The 12,081-nt window shown below is 55.9% G+C and overlaps 1 pseudogene across 1 annotated transcript in view; it reads left to right on the top strand.

Annotated features, from left to right (window-relative positions):
- LOC309793399 (forkhead box protein J1-like) overlaps nucleotides 1-8,328 on the top strand; it is a 185,166-nt pseudogene extending 176,838 nt beyond the window's left edge. Inside the window, exons 2-3 of the transcript in view lie at nucleotides 5,410-5,873; nucleotides 7,561-8,328. The product of the transcript in view is annotated as a forkhead box protein J1-like (transcript). The remainder of the gene's footprint in view (nucleotides 1-5,409; nucleotides 5,874-7,560) is intronic.
- The last annotated feature ends 3,753 nt before the right edge of the window (nucleotides 8,329-12,081 follow it).

The following is a 12,081-nucleotide window of genomic DNA, read 5'->3' as shown; positions in this document are numbered from 1 at the left end:
GTCCCATCCCACCAGAGGGCATGCCCACGCTGGGGCGTCTCCTGGGCACGGATCCACACACGTTAAGCCATCTCACCTGGGGAGAGTTTGTGTCCTGTTCACCTGACCTTGGCATGCTGCTTGCTCACTGTGCTTTAGGATCTGCACACCTAGTGTGTGTAAGTATGTGTGTACTGTTGTGCCATCTGTGTACCCCTCACTCCCTGGAGTACACTCATGGGCACACTACAGTGGGGACGTCAAGGATGCAATATTTATGGACTGCTGCATGATTCTTAAAAATGAATAAAACTGTTCACAAGGGAGGGAGAGCTATTAATTGCGCAGTTGGCTTATTTGTGAAAGTTGCTGTCCGACTTTCTCCAGCACGCTTTTAATACTTTGACTCAATAACAACTCACACTGCAGAAATATAGAAGATCATGAGAGATTACTACAAGAAACTCTATGCCAAGAAAATGGACAACCTGGAAGAAATGGACAAATTCTTAGAAATGCACAACCTGCCAAGACTGAATCAGGAAGAAATAGAAAATATGAATAGACCAATCACAAGCACTGAAATGGAAACTGTGATTAAAAATCTTCCAACAAACAGAAGCCCAGGACCAGATGGCTTCACAGGCGAATTCTATCAGACATTTAGAGAAGAGCTAACACATATCCTTCTCAAACTCTTCCAAAATATAGCAGAGGGAGGAGCACTCCCAAACTCATTCTACGAGGCCACCATCACCTTGATACCAAAACCAGGCAAGGATGTCACAAAGAAAGAAAACTACAGGCCAATATCACTGATGAACATAGATGCAAAAATCCTCAACAAAATACTAGCAAACAGAATCCAACAGCACATTAAAAGGATCATACACCATGCTCAAGTGGGGTTTATGCCAGGAATGCAAGGATTCTTCAATATACGCAAATCAATCAATGTGATACACCATGTTAACAAATTGAAGGAGAAAAACCATATGATCATCTCAATAGATGCAGAGAAAGCTTTCGACAAAATTCAACACCCATTTATGATAAAAACCCTGCAGAAAGTAGGCATAGAGGGAACTTTCCTCAAAATAATAAAGGCCATAAATGACAAACCCACAGCCAACATTGTCCTCAATGGTGAAAAACTGAAAACATTTCCACTAAGATCAGGAACAAGACAAGGTGGCCCACTCTCACCACTCTTATTCACCTTAGTTTTGGAAGTTTTAGAAACAGCAATCAGAGAAGAAAAGGAAATAAAAGGAATCCAAATTGGAAAAGAAGAAGTAAAGCTGTCACTGTTTGCAGATGACATGATACTATACATAGAGAATCCTAAAGATGCTACCAGAAAACTACTAGAGCTAATCAATGAATTTGGAAAAGTAGCAGGATACAAAATTAATGCACAGAAATCTCTGGCATTCCTGTACACTAATGATGAAGAATCTGAAAGTGAAATCAAGAAAACACCCCCATTTACCATTGCAACAAAAGGAATAAAATACCTAGGAATAAACCTACCTAAGGAGACAAAAGACCTGTATGCAGAAAATTATAAGACACTGATGAAAGAAATTAAAGATGATACAAATAGATGGAGAGATATACCATGCTCCTGGATTGGAAGAATCGATATTGTGAAAATGACTCTACTACCCAAAGCAATCTACAGGTTCAATGCAATCCCTAACAAAGTACCACTGGCATTTTTCACAGAACTAGAACAAAACATTTCAAACTTTGTTTGGAAAAACAAAAGACTCCGAATAGCCAAAGCAATCTTGAGAACGAAAAACGGAGCTGGAGGAATCAGGCTCCCTGACTTCAGACTACACTACAAAGCTATAGTAAGCAAGACAGTGTTTTACTGGCACAAAAACAGAAAGATAGATCAATGGAACAGGATAGAAAGCCCAGAGATAAACCCACACCCATATGGTCAACTTATCTTTGATCAAGGAGGCAGGAATGTACAGTGGAGAAAGGACAGCCTCTTCAATAAGTGGTGCTGGGAAAACTGGACAGGGACATGTAAAAGTATGAGATTAGATCATTCCCTGACACCATACACAAAAATAAGCTCAAAATGGATTAAAGACCTAAATGTAAGGCCAGAAGCTATCAAACTCTTAGAGGAAAACATAGGCAGAACACTCTATGACATAAATCACAGCAAGATCCTTTTGGACCCACCTCCTAGAGAAATGGAAATAAAAACAAAGATAAACAAATGGGACCTAATGAAACTTCAAAGCTTTTGCACAGCAAAGGAAACCATAAACAAGACCAAAAGACAACCCTCAGAATGGGAGAAAATATTTGCAAATGAAGCAACTGACAAAGGATTAATCTCCAAAATTTAAAAACAGCTCATGCAGCTCAATAGCAAAAAAACAAACAACCCAATCCAAAAATGGGCAGAAGACTTAAATAGGCATTTCTCCAAAGAAGATATACAGACTGCCAACAAACACATGAAAGAATGCTCAGCATCATTAATCATTAGAGAAATGCAAATCAAAACTACAATGAGATATCATCTCACACCAGTCAGAATGGCCATCATCAAGAAATCTAGAAACAATAAATGCTGGAGAGGGTGTGGAGAAAAGGGAACACTCTTGCACTGCTGGTGGGAATGTGAATTGGTACAGCCACTATGGAGAACAGTATGGAGGTTCCTTAAAAGACTAAAAATCGAACTACCATATGACCCAGCAATCCCACTACTAGGCATATACCCTGAGAAAACCATAATTCAAAAAGAGGCATGTACCAAAATGTTCATTGCAGCTCTATTCACAATAGCCCGGAGATGGAAGCAACCTAAGTGTCCATCATCGGATGAATGGATAAAGAAGATGTGGCACATATATACAATGGAATATTACTCAGCCATAAAAAGAAACGAAACTGAGCTATTTGTAATGAGGTGGATAGACCTAGAGTCTGTCATACACCGTGAAGTAAGTCAGAAAGAGAAAGACAAATACCGTATGCTAACACATATATATGGAATTTTAAAAAATGTCATGAATAACCTAGGGGTAAAACAGGAATAAAGACACAGAACTACTTGAGAATGGACTTGAGGATATGGGGAGGGGGAAGGGTAAGTTGTGACAAAGCGAAAGAGAGGCATGGACATATATACACTACCAAACGTAAGGTAGATAGATAGTGGGAAGCAGCCGCAGAGCACAGGGAGATCAGCTCGGTGCTTTGTGACCGCCTGGAGGGGTGGGATGGGGAGGGTGGGAGGGAGGGAGATGCCTGAGGGAAGGGATGTGGGAACAGATGTATATGTATGACTGATTCACTTTGTTATAAAGCAGAAACTAATAAAAAAAATAAAATAAAAATTAAAATAAAACAATAAATACTTGGGAAGAAAAAAAAAACTTTGACTCAAGACAAGCTGGACATGGAGGAGTGAGAGAGGGCAAGGGGTAGAGGAAAAGACATGTTTCTGGGTGGGAGCTGGTGTACCATCCCCCGGGCACAGCTCCTGCCCAGAGGCCTGATAAGGAGCCCTCACCTCCACCCACCCCCTTCAACCAGAGAACTTCCAACTGCAGCTCCTCAATAACTGAAGAGCAGGAAAGCTGGTGACTGGAGGGAGGCTGGGGGAGGGGAGGAGGAAGGACCACAGTCCACCGTTAGTCCGTCACTTAAAGGCTGGTGAAATGAATGGGGCAAATGACCCCAGTCAAAGAATTTGGCAAGTCCACGGCTTTCCTGGCTTTCACCCAACGGCTCTGTTTCCTCGGCTACCTGGAAAGGAGGGAGAGCACTTCCGAAGAAGCCTCTGGAATGTCAGCTTCTGGGAATCTTGCTGAGGACGGGGCGGGGAGGGGGCGCTTACCGGGAAACACTGGATTACCCTAGCCGCCTTGGGGTGCCTGCGACCGGGGCTGCGGTTTCTGCGGACCTGAGCGGCAGGTGGCATCGGAGAGTCAGACCTGCTTGCGGGCACCAAGACGACACTCGGTCGGGAGACCGGGACAGGCCGCAGAAACGTGAGGAAGTGCCACTCGCAGCCCAGAGGAGAGGAAAGGAAAGCCCCAAGCATGCACCCAGCCCTGGCCCCCGCGCCACGGGCTGCGTCCCAGGAGCCGTCGCCACCTCTGAGCAGCCCAGATGGGAAGGGGGTGGGGCGGAGGACGGTTCCCGCGGCGAACTGCTCGCCGAGGGCCCCGGGGCCTCTGCGGGAGCGCCGAGCCGCGCGCCTCTCCGAGCCCTGCGCGGGGCCCTCGGGCGGGAATGCGCGGAGCCGGGACGCGGTGGCGGGTAGGGGGCTGGGTCGCGCGCGGGAGAGGGCGGCAGGAGGGAGCTGGAAGAGAGTTACCGCGTGAGAGAGCCGTTAAGAGCCCGCGGTCTCTTTGGAGATGCCCTGGCCAATGGCAGAAGCGGAAGCTGTTTATATGGGCGGGGCGTCGCCACGGCAGCAGGAGACGCCTTGCGAGCGGCTACTGAGTGCCGGTCCCCAGCCGCTGGCTTTCAGAGAGGCGCCGGCGGGCGTGAGTGGCGACGAGGATTGCTGGCTGGGCCCTGGAGCTGGGAGCAGAGAGCCGCGGTGAGGGTGGGCGGTGGGAGGAATTTCTTTGAGAAGCTTCCTTTGGCCCGGGCTGCGCTCTGAGCCAGGTAAGGGACGGGGAGGGCTGCCGGCCGTGGGAAGGGAGGGCGTCAGTACCAGCCCGCTCTCCCATCCGTCCCCGACGGAAGTGGAGGGCCCGGGGACTGACATCAGAGGCGTTTGGGGGACACTCACTTCCCACCCCCTTATAACTCTCTGTATTGTTTCCTTCCTTCCCCTTGAGCCCCATCCTAATATCCCTTTTCAAAGATCAGACGACCTCCCCCGCCCCCCGACCCGTCGTACTGCCCTCCTGGACTCTCTCGCCCCATTTCCATTGGTTGTGGACGGAGAGAGGGGGGTTAATTCCCCGCTTTGAGGGAGAAAGGGGTGGCCTCGCATGCCCCTACACTATTCCCTCGTTGGGCTAATTAAGTCTCCTCTAAAAGATCCAAGAGGAAAAGAGCGAGGCGAACCCCGTGTGGGTCGGAGCCCCGGGCACACCTTCTGTTTCCCAGACCTCGGCAGTAAAAGATCCTCCCCGGCTGCAGGAAGGATTTTAGTAAGAGCCTCCCCCCTCGCCCACACTCTCCCCTCGGGGGTGGGGAAAGAGGGCTCAGTTCCCGCTCTGGTCCCCGCAGGCACCACATTCCGTTTGGAGGAGGCTACCCCCGGATCGCGGGATGGAAGCCCGCTTCCGGGAGGCTGCGTAACTGAAGCCGCGGGAGTCAGCGGGCCGGAGAGCTCGGCGGCCACCCTCGGCTCGGCTCGTGGATGTTGACAGCCCCCTCGGAGAGTCCCCGCAGATATGGCGGAGAGCTGGCTACGCGTCTCGGGAGCAGGGGCAGCGGAGGAGGCCGGACCGGAAGGCGGCCTGGAGGAGTCCAACGCCCTGAATGACAGCCTGACCAGCCTGCAGTGGCTGCAGGAATTCTCCATTCTCAACGCCGAGCTCCCCGCCCTGCCTTCGGGGGACACCGACCCCCACGGCTCCCACGAGCTGGCAGGCTCGGCCGAGCCGGGGTCTCCCCTGGCGGCGGACCCCGCCTGCCTGGGGCAACCGCACACACCCGGCAAGCCCACGTCCTCCTGCACGCCGCGGAGCGCCCCCTCGGGGCTGCAGGCCTCGCCTCCCGACGACGTGGACTACGCCACCAACCCGCACGTGAAGCCGCCCTACTCGTATGCCACGCTCATCTGCATGGCCATGCAGGCCAGCAAGGCCACCAAGATCACCCTGTCGGCCATCTACAAGTGGATCACGGACAACTTCTGTTACTTCCGCCACGCTGATCCCACCTGGCAGATAGGGAGGCACTCCCTCCCTCCCTCCCCATGCCCGCGCAGACTGGACTCACAACCCAGATCCGCAGGCCAAGTAGGCGCGGTACGGCCAGGGCCCCGAGAGAGGAAGGCCGTCCAGGAAGGACCTCAAGGGAGCCCAGTGCTTGGACTGCTGCCCCTTTGACTTCAGAGACGGAGGAGGGAGGATGTTCAGAGGGCTGCAGGGGTGCCGACATAGAGGTTCAAGGGGAAAGAACTTGTCACTCGTCCGGCAGGCTCAGCCCAAAGACCAGGGCTGAACTATGCGTGGACACAGCCCCCCAGGGTAGGTTGATGGACTGAGGGACACATTTTTGTCCCAAGTCCTGGAATTCCTCGACACTACCCTCCTCAAGGTCAGTTTGTCAGGGCCTGACTGGAGGCAGAGCATCGTTCCTGCCAGGCTCTGCATCCCGCCTGCTTTCAGTTGGCTGGAGGGGCTCTGGGAGGGGAGAGGGGCGTGCTGCGGGGTGTGAAGGCCATCTGTGTCCCAGTGCAAGGGCTACGGGGCCTTCCGAAAGCTGCTGTGCCAGCCCCCACCCCAAGCCCTCCCTAGTTTCCTGCCTACACTCCTCCCCCTCTTCTCATCAACCTCCCTGGGGGGACAATTACCTCAGCCACGTGCTTTCCACAGGGGCTCTTTCCTCCCACACTGGCTTCATGTTCCAAGTGTCCGGAACCTGGCACAGAGCAGCCAAGGGGCTCAGACCACCATGTAAACCTCCCAGTCTTGCCAGGGGGCACTACTCACCTGCCGGCCCCACCCACCAGGCCCCAGACCCCTGTGCCCCAGCGTGGTTTGGACTGTGCACCCAGGCGTGAACAAGGCAGGATGGTGATTCAGGCTGGGCCCACACTGCCCTGAGCCTCTTCGACCATCAGGATCAGGGGCTACGTGGGGACAGGGACCCTGAGGATGCACAGATCCTTCCCTGTGGCACAGGTCACAGGATCAGAGTTCCTGTAATCACAGCTATTCCACGATTGCTTGGGCCCTGACCCTGGGGCAGGTACCATTTGTAACCTTGGTGAGAAAGCAGAGACCCTCCACCACCACCCCACCCTACCCCAAGCCTGAGAGGCCCCAGGAATGAGCGCTATGCTCTTGGCTGGGTAATAATCAACTGAGGCCTCAGAGCCTGGGGTGGGAGGAGGGGGACATGGTGGGTGAGGGCCCAGGCCAGCAGCCGGCACTAGAAACAAGGAAAGTCATCAGATCCTCCCACACTTCATCCCCCCCACACACACACACCCTGACACCCACTCACTCATTTCACAAACAGAGAAGGCCAGCCAGGCCCAAGCAGAGGGAGATGGCCGTCCAGGACCTGGGGGAGCCAAGGCCTTTGACCAGAGGCCGCAAAAAGCGGGGTAAGGGAGGGAGGGCAGGACAGGCTGGCACTGAGAGCCACCCTGCGGCTCAGGGCTCGGATGACCGAGCAGGCAGATATCCTGGCCAAAGGGAACAAAAGCCCCCGACAGCACTCCCAGCTCCTGGTGCCCCATGGCTGGTGTCCCAGAGCCTCCCGCTCGGAGCAGCGCCTCTGTCTCCCCTGCCCCCATCTGAGAGAAGGTGGTGGTCGGACTGGCAGTGGCTCTAGGAGCCCCCCATCACTGACCCCACCCACTCTCCCAGCTGTCTTCCTTCTCTCCTATCTCCCTGTGTCCAGAACTCCATCCGCCACAACCTGTCCCTGAACAAGGGCTTCATCAAGATGCCTCGGGAGAAGGACTAGCCAGGCAAGGGGGGCTTCTGGCGCATCGACCCCCAGTACGCCGAGCGGCTGCTGAGTGGGGCCTTGAAGAAGCGGCGGCTGCCCCCGGTCCACATCCACCCGGCCTTTGCCCGCCAGGCCGCGCCAGAGCCCATCGCCGCCCCATGGGCCGGGTCACTGACCGTGAGCACCGAGGCCCAGCAGCTGCTGCGGGAGTTCGAGGAGGCCACTGGGGAGGCGGGCTGGGGTGCTGGCGAGGGCAGGCTGGGGCGTAAGCGTCAACAGCCACTGCCCAAGCAGGAGGCCAAGGTCCCGCGGCCCTCCAGCCCCCTGCTGCTGACCCAGGAGGAGCAGGGTGAGCTGGAACCCCTCAAGGGCAACTTTGACTGGGAGGCCATCTTGGACGCTGGCACGCTGGACGGGGAGCTGGGCATGCTGGAGACCTCGGAGCTGATCCCGCCGCTGAGCCCTGCCTCACACGGGGACGTGGACCTCACCATCCATGGCCACCACATCGACTGCCCTGTTACCTGGGGGCCTCCAGCGGAGCAGGCTACCGACAGCCTGGACTTTGATGAGACCTTCCTGGCCACATCCTTCCTGGAGCACCCCTGGGACGAGAGCACCCGTAGCTCCCTGCCCCCCGAGCCCCTCTTTGAGGCCGGGGATGCCACACTGGCCTCTGACCTGCATGACTGGGCCAGCCTGGGCGCCTTCTTGTAAGAAGCCAGGCCCTGCCCCACCTCCAGACAGCACCGAAGTCTGGGCCCAGACTGCCCCCCTCCCCGCCAGTGCAGGCCCATGGACACCCTACCGCCCAGGCAGGGGCTGGGCCAGCTCACCCCACCAGGCCACACGGCCCCCAGCCCAGGCCATCCTCAGATTCTAGTCCAGCAGGCTGAGAATTGGGGCCCAGGACCCAAATTGCTGCCTCCGCTCCCCAGCCCCCCATACACACAGTGTTTCATTGATCCACTTCTTCCCTGCCCCAGAGACACGCTAAGGGCCCTGCACTATGAGAGCTGCGGCTTGGAGGGGCCCTGGCCAAGCTGGAAACATCAGTACAGGGCGCGCCCCAGAACACCTTAGCTTCCAAGCTTCTCTCTCTCCTGCTCTCCTCCCCAGGTCTCTATCCAGAGCAAGTTCCCAGGTACAACCAATGCTGATTAGGTGACTGCAAATGAACACCCAAGAGGCCTCTCCCGGCAGTCTGTGAGGAGGAGCTAGGCGGAGGGGGGAAGAGAGAGGAGACAGAAAGGAGGCCGGGGTGCCGGGTGGAGCCAGGAGATTGTCTAAGGCCTCTGGGATCTTCTGGCTTCATCCCTAGAGGTGGGGCAGAGGGTATGTGTCCCTAATCTTTGAGCCCAACTTGAGGCTGAGAGCAGCGGGGAGATGGGGATCTGGGGGTTAGGGGCTGGGGCAGCCAAGCTGCAGAGGGAAAGGGGACAGACAGACTAATGTAGTGAGTGTAGCTAGAGCTGAGGCTTAACTGGGAGGGACGCAGTGCTTGCTAGAACCACTGGGACCAGGAATGGGGGGATGGCCCCGTGCCCTTGCTTGCACTCCTGCAGGGGAGTGTCTTGCTCCACCATAAACGCCCTGGGCTGCATCCCACATCCACTCTCCTAACCCATCGGGCAATTTAACCTTTTTCATAGAAAGTGATTTACAATAAAAACATTTTTAAAACTAAAGTTTTAAAAAGTCTCAAAATGGACCTGCTTGCAACTTTCTCTGGGGAAAAGCATGGGCCAGTTTTGGGGAGGCCACGGCCCAAGGGGGAATGGCTGGGAGGAAGATGGGGGGCACCAAAGGCCTGCAGAGTGTCCCCTGATGCACTCCTCAGGATCTCTGGGTGCCCAGAGAGAAAGGGGCTGAGAGGCGGCCCTCGGGGGTCCCCTGCAGCCAGGGCCTCGGCACCTCTCTATGTGCAATGGGGAGACTGTACCCACAGCCCCGAGGAGCAGGCGGCAAAGGAGGCACAGCCCCCTCCCTGGCCCTGGGGACTCACTCACAAAGGCCGTTCTTGCCCAGGGCTCGGCTCACGTTCCCCACCTCGCCCAAGTTGAGGGCCTGCCCAGACTCACCTGCGGTCCTTGCCTGGGCCTGTCTCCAGCTCCTCCCTCCCTTGGTCCCTTCCTGAAGGGACAGGGTGTGAGGTCAGAGGGCCCCAGCCCCTGGGGCCCCACTTGCCACCCTGGGGTTCATTCACCCCGCCCAGGGCCTTCCCTCCAATGCAGGTTGGGGCTGAGGGAGGCCATCAGGGCAGACGGAAGACGGGGTGCCTAGACCCTACAGCTCCAGCCTGTGAGGAATCAACGTACCAGAGTTCTGATGGGGAAACTGAGGCACAGCAAATATGTGACACTCAGCAGGCACCTTTCCACCCCCTCACCCCAGCTTTGCCTGGAACCCATCTCTCCCCCGAGCCTGCACCTGGCCCCGCCAGCACGCCCTTGTGGTGCACAGCCCCTTCCCCCAGCACTCACGTGCACGTGCGCACAGACACACACACACACACACACACAAACGGGCACTGTCCTACACAATCCTTCCCAGCCTCCACGGGCCCCTTTCTCCTGAAGCCCCTTTCTTTCCTTGCACTGGAGGCTGGCTCCAGGACAACCTGGCATTCCCCCGCCAACTTGCTGCTTTCCCTTGCTAATTACTCAAAATATTTCCGAAGGGTGCGCACACTGCATGTTCAGGTGGGTTGGGGCCTTACAGAGCTCAGGAGGCAGCCCATCCCCTTCCCACCGCTTGCTGAGGAGGCTGCCCCAACCTCCCTCTGAGACTCCCTTCACCCCCTAAGCAACGACTCCCTCCCTCTCCCCACCACCCTCCGGCCTTCCTGCCCACGCTCCCCAGCACTGGGGGAACATGGGGGCTCCAGCCTCTCCACTGGTCCCCAGGCTCAGCCTCCAGCCCCCGACAAAAGGGGTACACCCTGGATTGACAGGTGGGGCCGGTCACTGTCCCTCCTCCTCACCCTCTGCCTGGGCCCATGCTGGGGAAAGAGGGGCAAGGTCAGGGGCTGGCAGAACTGCCTGCCAGGTAAGGAAAGGCTGAAGAAGCTTCTGGCTGTCAGGAAGAATCCCCAGGAGCTCCTGAAAATCCCTATGCTTGGGACTAGCGTCTCTGGGGCTGGGACCCAAACACTGGCACTTTTAAGGGTCCATGGATGCTGCCAACGAGCAGCCAAAGGTAAGAGGGGGCTCCGAAGCGGCCAGAACACAGGGCTTCACACACCCTTTCAGCAGGCAGCGTTTGGGGGTTGGCGGTGGAGGGGGCGGGAAGCGTGAGTGGATCCTGTCCCTCCTATTCATCCCTGCCCCGGCCCTTGGCTGGGTGGCTTTTTGAAAAAACGTTCAGTGACTCCGTATTTATTTAGAGATTCGATGTAATCCCAGTCAATATATATTTTGCGCCCTTAACAGTAAGTTGCAGACAGGCTGCCCCATTAGCACTAGATACTTTAGTGTGTGTTTCCTTAGAACAAGGACACGCCTCCATAATCCCAGTACCACCATCACAATCAGGAAATGAACACTGACCTGGTAATCCCATGTAACCGCAGACCCCCTTCACGTCTTGCAGATCACCCCAGGAATGCTCCTCTCCATTCCAGCATCCCAATCCAGGACCCCATGTTGCACTGAGTTGTCCTTTCTCTTTTGCCCTGTGTGGCTTTGAGCCCATGACTCAAGCTCTCTGGGCAGGTTTCGCATTTCCTTTGATCTCCACTTTTGAGGTGAGAAGCCCTTCAGCCACTTCACCCTCAGGTGTGGTACAGTCCCTTCCCAAAGCAAGAAGCCAGCTTGCTGTCTCCTCACTTTCCACCTCTTCCCTATCCTCCCTCCCCCATGTATCGCCAGCCAGGAAAGGGATGAGGGGCAATGTTCAGGAACTCAGTGTTTGGGGACCCTCGCCGTCTGCCCACGGGACAGGCCACCCCCAGCTCCAGTGACGGGAAGGCCCCCGGGATGGGATTCCATGCTGGCCTGAAGCAAATGCGCCAGGCCTCCTGAAGAGCTGAGCTGAGGGCAGGAAACACTCTTCTCCCCGCCTCTGCCCCCCTCAACATACTGGGGACCCAGACTTGAAGAAGGAAGGTCATGTCCATGGTGTCCTCCCAGGTCAGCACCGACACCGTCTTCTCCATGTCCGGCTCCTACATCGCCCCTGGCACGGAAGAGGACGGGGAGGCTCTCCCTTGGCCCCGGGCCGCCAGCAGGACCCCCTCAGAAGAAGGAGACGTAAGAGAGGAGCATGGGATCGCCCTCGCCGCTCTGCTCTGCTCTGTACTCGAGTCCCAAGGAGCTCAGTCCAGGGCCTGCCAGGGAGATCGGCAAAGCCCCCCAGTGCTCGGGAGGGGAGCCCTGGAAAACACGGTACCGGGTTGTTGAATCACAGACTCCCTCAGATGTGATCTTCCATGTGGCACCACTTCTGTCCTGAGGACTTGGTTTGCGTTTG

The sequence above is a fragment of the Mesoplodon mirus genome (assembly GCF_964341445.2).
Source record: "Mesoplodon mirus genome assembly, chromosome: 18".
Classification (NCBI taxonomy): domain Eukaryota; kingdom Metazoa; phylum Chordata; class Mammalia; order Artiodactyla; family Ziphiidae; genus Mesoplodon; species Mesoplodon mirus.
Note: the sequence above shows the minus strand (reverse complement) of the source record. Positions and strands in the feature narration are given on the sequence as shown.